This window comes from Watersipora subatra, chromosome 6, assembly GCF_963576615.1.
Source record: "Watersipora subatra chromosome 6, tzWatSuba1.1, whole genome shotgun sequence".
In the NCBI taxonomy this organism is placed as follows: domain Eukaryota; kingdom Metazoa; phylum Bryozoa; class Gymnolaemata; order Cheilostomatida; family Watersiporidae; genus Watersipora; species Watersipora subatra.
In genome coordinates, this window is record NC_088713.1 from 55,757,319 (window position 1) to 55,765,219 (window position 7,901).

Consider the following 7,901-nt stretch of genomic DNA (forward strand, 5'->3'; position numbering starts at 1 on the left):
TGGTTTACAGAAAGAGTTTTTAATTGAATTCTGAAAGAATATATAATTTATATTGTAATACTCATACAAAAATTAGTTCCGTAGGCCTACTATATGCTAATCAAAGCTACCGTTTCAAGGCAAAGGTTAGCAGTAGTTAACCTTTCGGTATAGAGATTCAAGACAAAAAAATTCATGTAAAATAAACGTTTTATAATGCTAGAAGCCTAGAACTAAGTGCCAGCAAAGCTTTGCTAGCAAAGCTTTGTGAAGCGTATTAGATACACATGGCATGAGGAAAATCTGTTGCTGCAGATGTTTATATTATTGATTGATATAATTAATGTGGTTATGTAAACATTGACTGTAGCATATATTCTTTAAGGGGAAATATATATTTTGCCATAAGCCTTGTTTTTTTTTTAAACATTTTTTGAAGATTGACTAACCAAACATGAAACAGGTACATTAAAAATAATTAAGCTTTTCGTATACCCATTATTATGCTAGTTTGCAACGAATTTGCGTGTAGCCTATCATCAGAAAACTCAATGACCAAAATTTGCTTGATATTCCTCCAGTATCCTGCGGGACATGTATTGCCTCCAGCTAGCTTTAGCTTTCAGAGCCAGACATAGAACCCAGTTCAAGCAATAAATGTCATAAACTAGTAACAAGCATTAATTAAACATCTCTTTGTATATAGTTTAGTGTATGGCATTATGTAATCTCATACCTGTTGGCTGTTTAGCTCAGAGAAAGAGCTAATCTCATCAATCACTGTCAACAGGGTGTCAACAATCACTGTCTCTGTTGGCTGGCACTGGCTACATGCATTACTCATGTGTCTTTGTGTAACTTGTGATGTACTCTCTAACTTGGTCCACATAAATGCTTGCTAATAATCAAATGTCTTTTTTTCTTGTAGAGTGTGACATTGTGTTTCGTAATAATGCTATAATGCCTGGCTTGCTCTTGGTTGCAGGTATGTACTGACAAGATAAAACAATCTGACTTTTTTTCATTTTTTTTCCAGGCTTTCATTTATATGGTCTCTAATTTAGACAACAACTGCGACGACTTAGCCTTTAGCTGTGCACTTTTCTTGTTGTTTTGTTATCGTTACTTATGCCAACAAAAAGTTTAATATTCACATTGTTTTTATATAGTAATGATAATAGCAAAAAGAGTACAATTTAAAATAGTTTTTCTCTGTAATTACCAAAAATCATTTAGCAACCGATATAGTTCTAGTCATAACATTGAAATGAATATTTTCATGGTGTAGTATTCTGGTTAGCCTCTGAACCTTGAGTTAAATGTATTCTGTTTTTGTCTAATTTAAAAGTTTTGAGCTATTGAGACATACACTGACCCTCGTATAGAGATAAACCCTGTCTTTAACAATGATGATTTCAGCCAGCTTTCAATAACCTAACCAACAGACCTTACCCATTCTGTGTTGTGCTGTCCTTGTATTGTGGTTGGTTTTTGTTAGTGCAGAGTAGGTGAGAAGTAGGATACTTGAGCCAATAAAAGAGTTACATTTTTAATATGAAATAACTAAGGTTTTTTTGCGTTGTATTTATAATTTTGCATGCTCTTAGAGCTTGGTTAAGTGCATCGGTGAACATGGTTTTACTTTTGCTCTCTCAACTGCATTCAAATAATTTCATATAGTAAAGTCAATGGGCCATCTATCTTTGAAGAAAGATGCATGGGTCAGTATGGAGGATTCAGAGGCCACCACTTGAGGAAACTTGGGCATAAGGGCAAATTTCATGATCTTAGGCTATACATATAACTGAAAGCTTTTCATTTAATATCTTATTACAGCACTACCCATAACATTATTTGACGTATAGATTTTTGCTGCTTTCTTTTTATAAAACTATGGTATTGGCTAAAAGCGTAAATTGAATGGGTTATGATAAAATTATACTTGGCCGCTTGACCCATCTATCCGTTTTTGCGCTTGCATTGCAGTAGATTAGTTGGGCCAACTGGTCCAACTACCCTCATCCTTAATGGCCCATGTATACCCAGCTTATAACTTTTGTAAAGTGCCATAACTCTCAAGTTATTTACAGATTAGTTTTAAATTTTGTCTCAAATCGGTTAAAAGATGTTTATTTATGTTAAAAACAAAAATTTGAGTAAACGTCATTCATTTGCTGCATGTTAAACCTGCTAGAATATTAAGTAAATTTACGAAACAGTACTGATGAAAGGTAACTTACCTCCATGCTTGACATTTTCACTTTGACAGAAACTAAGATGGCAGCAGTGACCTATTTTTGGATTGGACAATACTATACAAGCAATAGAAAACTAAAATAAAGTAAACAATTTCTAATAATGGGATACCTATGTATCCCCTGTTTCCATATATCCCACTTCTCCCCTAATTTTTGTCCTGAGTAATTATACTCACTGGAAATGTGAGTTTATCTTCTCTCAATTTTTGGCATTAGAAAGATGAGTATTTTTATCATGTTTGCTAGAATTTTGACTTCTGAGTTCGAGTTTGGCACATGAATTATTGAAGCACAATGAATAAATGTTGGGATTAGTCGCTTGAAAGATTTGCGATACTCAACAACTATGCCTGCTATGGACTAATGCATCTATGGAAATAATTATAATTGTATTTTAATATCACAATTACTATTCTGCTGTTATGGATTAAATTAGGCTGCTGAAATATAACATTGGATATCTAACATGTTTCAGTCAATGCTACTTGCTAAATTAAGTTTGAGCAGGGTAGTGTTTTTAAAAGTTTACTCTCTATTCTTTGGATTTAAGATTCAATGTTTTTGTAGTTGTACCTGCAAAATGATAGAAAATCATTTTCACCTGTAATTACAATTTAAGTATATGGAACAGTACTTGAATTGTTCCATATATTTGAAGAAAGAGATAGAGATAAAGTTATAGCGACCAAAAAAGGTAACTGACATGGTATGGCTAAATATGACAGGGTTGTTATTCACTGCTGCCACATTCAAGGCAAGGCCAATGTTTTCACTGCGGTTTATCTAGTATTTTGCAATATTATCACAGACTCATTATACACACATTATGTGGCTCTCGAGCGAATAAGAGTCAGGCTTATAGGGCAGAGCTAGCTAGAGAGTGGCAAAACACACCTGTGAATAATAAAACTTGATCGGAAACACTTACTAGAACCAACATCTTCGTACATACATAAAGCACTAAGCTGGGACAAGAACCCACCAGAGCACGCAAGCCAATAATAGCTAAAGCTGAAGCAATAATAGTCATAAAAGCTGAAGCAAGCGGTAAAAATGTCAAGTGATTTGCAGGAACTGATAATTGCAGGGCTTTGTGAAGCGTATTAGATATGCATGACATGAGAAAAACTCTTTGTCGCGGATTTACATATTATTGATTTTATTGAATGATATTAATTCATTCGCACCTGCCTAATTTTTAGGCGATTTGCCCCAGATACCGCTGATTTTCGGAAAGTTGCCGTAATTCAAATTACTACTACAAAAAACAAACCTAAGATAATTTACTCATTTAAATTTCACAAGAACCAGCCAAATCTCCGTTTTCAAATTATATTATATTCATACAAACAACTCGTATCCCTTTTATGTAGATTCATGCATCAAAGAAGGTAGTTTTAGGAAATTTACAATTTTCAAAAAAATGTCATTTGCTGAAACAAAGTTAGATTTGCACCATAAAAATTGCAAAATATACTAAGTTTGACTGAAATTAGTTATTTATTACAGACAATACATAGTTATAAAGATTATTTATACAGATGTAGTTAGTCACGAACACGAAAATCATGAAACTTCAAATTTTTCCCAACGAGAAACTTTGAATTTTTTCTTCAAACAAATGCATAGCGAATCTATATGCCAATATAACACGAATAAAACTTCATGAAAATGTTTCAAATAATAAAAATATGTTCAATAACTCTGTTCTTGACTTTTCAGATATCATAGACAGCTCTCAGAACCAATATGATCCTATCGAAACTGAAAGATAACGTCAGTCTGACTACAGCTGGCAGCGTGAAGAATGCATTTTTATTCGAGCATAACAATTCAAATTGGCAAAATTAAAAGTTAATAGAAACTTTGAAACATTAAAAATAATGTTTTAATTTGATTTATGCAGTCTTTCAGTGTCTTACCACTTTTTGATCTGCATATTTACTGCTGAAGTTGAAAAAAGATTATCACAAACGATAAAATTTCAAGTCAGCATGATGATTTCCGGTTTTGGTAGATATTGAGATAGGTGTACTAATCGGGTTATAACTTTTGTCGGAGATGTCACAGAAGCATATTTTAAAGTTTGTCTGATTGGCCAGAAATTTTTCTTTATAGCGAATTAAAAGTATTATTTTATAACTAAAAAATAATGATGCAAGGAGTTGGTAAATTTCAGACGCGAGTAAACACGCGTTGAGTGCCTGACAATGTTATAAATACGCATGTTAACTTGCGTTAACTCGCGCATGGGTGCGAATGAGTTTATCTGGTTATGTAAACATTCACAGTAGCAGATATTATTTGAGAGAAAATGACTATTTTGACTTAGCCTTGCTTTTGTTTGTAAACATTTTGTTGAAGATTGTCTAACGAACCATGATTTAGGTACATGCAAAATCGTGAAGCTCTTCGTATACACATTAATATGCTAGTTTGCAAGTTTTTGTCTCGAGCTTTAGCTTTCAGAGCCAAACATAGAGCCCCGTTCAAGAAATAAAGGTCTTAAACTAGTAAGAAGCATCATTTAAACACCCCTTTGTATATAGCTGAGTGTATGGCATTATGTAATCTCATACCTGTTTGCTGTTTAGTTCAGAGAAAGAGCTAATCTCATCAATCGCTGTAAACCACATGCTGGCACTGGTTACACTCATTACTCATGTCTTTGTCTAACTGGTGATGTACTGTCTAACTTGCCAACATAAATGGATGCTAATCAGTTGTCGTTTTTTTCTTGTAGAGTCCGATATTGAGTTTCGTAATAATGCTACAATGCCTGGCTTGCTCTTGATTGCAGGTATGTACTGACCAGATAAAACGATCTAACTTTTTTCCATATTTTCTTTCCAGGTTTGCATTCATATGGTCTCTAATTTAGACAACAACTGCCAGGACTCAGCCATTAGCTGTGCGCCTTTCTTGTTGTTTTTTTACTGGTTCTTATGCCAACAAGAACTTTAAAATGGTATTGTTTCATATAACAATAATAACAACATAGAGTTACTACTTAGAATAGTTTTTCTCTGTTATTACAAAAAATCAAAATTTGCATTCAATATAGTTCTGGTGATAATATTAAAATGAGTATTTTTATGGTTTAGTCTCATGGTTAGCCTCTGAGCCTTGATTTCAATGTATTCTGGTTTTGCTAACTGGAAGGTTTTAAGCTATTGAGACATTCACTGACCCTCCAATGAAAATAAAGACTGGTTTTAACTCTTTCGCTACCGTAAGCCGATATATCAGCTTTAGTGGTAGTTCAAGTACAGGCCGTAAGCCATATATCAGCTTTAGTGGTAGTTCAAGTACAGGCCGTAAGCCGTATATCAGCTTTAGTGGTAGTTCAAGTACAGGCCGTAAGCCATATATCGGCTTTAGTGGTAGTTCAAGTACAGGCCGTAAGCCATATATCGGCTTTAGTGGTAGTTCAAGTACAGGCCGTAAGCCATATATCATCTTTAGTGGTAGTTCAAGTACAGGCCGTAAGCCATATATCGGCTTTAGTGGTAGTTCAAGTACAGGCCGTAAGCCATATATCGGCTTTAGTGGTAGTTCAAGTACAGGCCGTAAGCCATATATCGGCTTTAGTGGTAGTTCAAGTACAGGCCGTAAGCCATATATCGGCTTTAGTGGTAGTTCAAGTACAGGCCGTAAGCCATATATCAGCTTTAGTGGTAGTTCAAGTACAGGCCGTAAGCCATATCTCAGCTTTAGTGGTAGTTCAAGTAAAGGCCGTAAGCCATATATCGGCTTTAGTGGTAGTTCAAGTACAGGCCGTAAGCCATATATCAGCTTTAGTGGTAGTTCAAGTACAGGCCGTAAGCCATATGTCGGCTTTAGTGGTAGTTCAAGTACAGGCCGTAAGCCATATATCGGCTTTAGTGGTAGTTCAAGTACAGGCCGTAAGCCATATATCGGCTTTAGTGGTAGTTCAAGAACAGGCCGTAAGCCATATATCGGCTTTTCAATATGGTTTCACCTTTCTTTTAATTATGAAGCCTATAGAACAGCTAGACTAATCAAATTTTGTCTCCAGTCAAACAACCTTGTTGCCAACTACTTGCTATCAATGTAAATATTTTTAGCTAAATATTGTCAACAAATCGCGGTGATAAATGTAGTGACCGTAAAACGATATATCGGCTTATCAATAGGGTTTCACTTTTCTTTTCATTGCGAAGCCGACACATTAGCTAGACCAATCAAATTTTGTCTCCAGTGAAACAATTGTGTTGCCAATCACGTGCACCTAAAAATTTTTTGTTTCAACTAATCCATTTCTAATTATTTTTCAAAACGGTGAAACCAGATCGTTATCGTCATAGCAAGGAAAAACACACTGCGTTCGTTCAACACAAATAAAACGTTTGATATTGTACAAGAGTAAAAATCACCTTGTAATTATCTTGTAGCAAATTTTGTTTTGAATAGGATGCATTTTACAGTAAAGTGATATCTGCTTTTATTCTCGAGATATTGCTTAATTACTAGCGGTATATCAGCTTTTCAAAAAGTTGGTTCATTAATTTGGACAGGATATTCATTCGGTAAGATTTTAATGTGGTAGTGAAAGAGTTAAAGGTTTACTTGCATCAAAATTTATATTACAGTTATTTAGTATGGAAAGATTAACCAAGTCTTACTTTGTTGTGTTGTAGGTGGAAAATATTTTACTAACTATATTTTTCCAGTATATTTTGAGTCATGAAATGATGATGAGCGTGTGCTGGATGGATATGATCTGTAAATATTTTTACGAGTTTTTAAAATTGTACAAAAGTTTATAGTTTCAGCCCGAACAATGGTGAAAAACCATTTTTTTCTGTTTGATGACATCGGTGGTGGGTTTTTTTACTAGTGTTTGATCAAATATCATTATACTATTCTTTGGATCGCTGAAAATATTGCCCAGGTTTACTGACACGCATTGATAAGATCGGCAAGGATCAAAGCGTTAAAACTTGACATATCATCAATTCATGAATTTTTACAAGTTTATATTTATATTTAACGACTATGGTATTATCTTATTGACATGGAATTACTTAATTTATTTGAAAATTTTAGCACTTTAACTACCAGAGGTGCGAGCTGTCTACTGACACAGGCTTGGGTAATATTTCATAACAAAGGCTAGTACAAAGCCATTTGCCCAGCTGCTTGCATTGAAAGCTGCTCATCCATAACAGCTCATGTATTGCTTTCCAGTTGGCAAGCACTTTATGTATGCCTATATCAAATTTACCGGCATGTCCACCAACATATCAACTGGTCGTGGATCAGTAGTTTGTTATCTGTTTAGGCCTACGTAGTCATTAAAGTCATCTTTCCTGAGAGATGTTACAATGATGAACAGATCTCAAATGCTAGTTCAACGCTTCTTCCCAGTCATTGGATGCGTAACCAACCTGATTTTCAAGGGCTGGTAGGTCATCCTTAACTAGTTCACTTAATAAGCTTGTTACTCAATGACCTCGCATAGACCTTTCAACACATTAGTTTCAACACTTGTTGCCATTTGTCTGTTGCTTTGAATTTCTTTGCATAAAGTGAACCTTTTTGCGGTATAATTTTAATTTATTTTAGACTTGATCGATACCCCAAACTTTTTTTTTAACTTTTGATAAACGCGATAATAATACCTCAAAAAAATACCATAAC

At 34.5% G+C, this 7,901-nt stretch overlaps 1 long non-coding RNA gene across 1 annotated transcript; it reads left to right on the top strand.

The window, feature by feature from the left end:
- Positions 1 to 901: 901 nt before the first annotated feature.
- Positions 902 to 7,665, top strand: LOC137398971 (uncharacterized). Its single transcript, XR_010979085.1, has 3 exons — positions 902 to 964; positions 4,981 to 5,037; positions 7,543 to 7,665. It is a non-coding gene; the product is annotated as an uncharacterized lncRNA (long non-coding RNA).
- Positions 7,666 to 7,901: the final 236 nt, after the last annotated feature.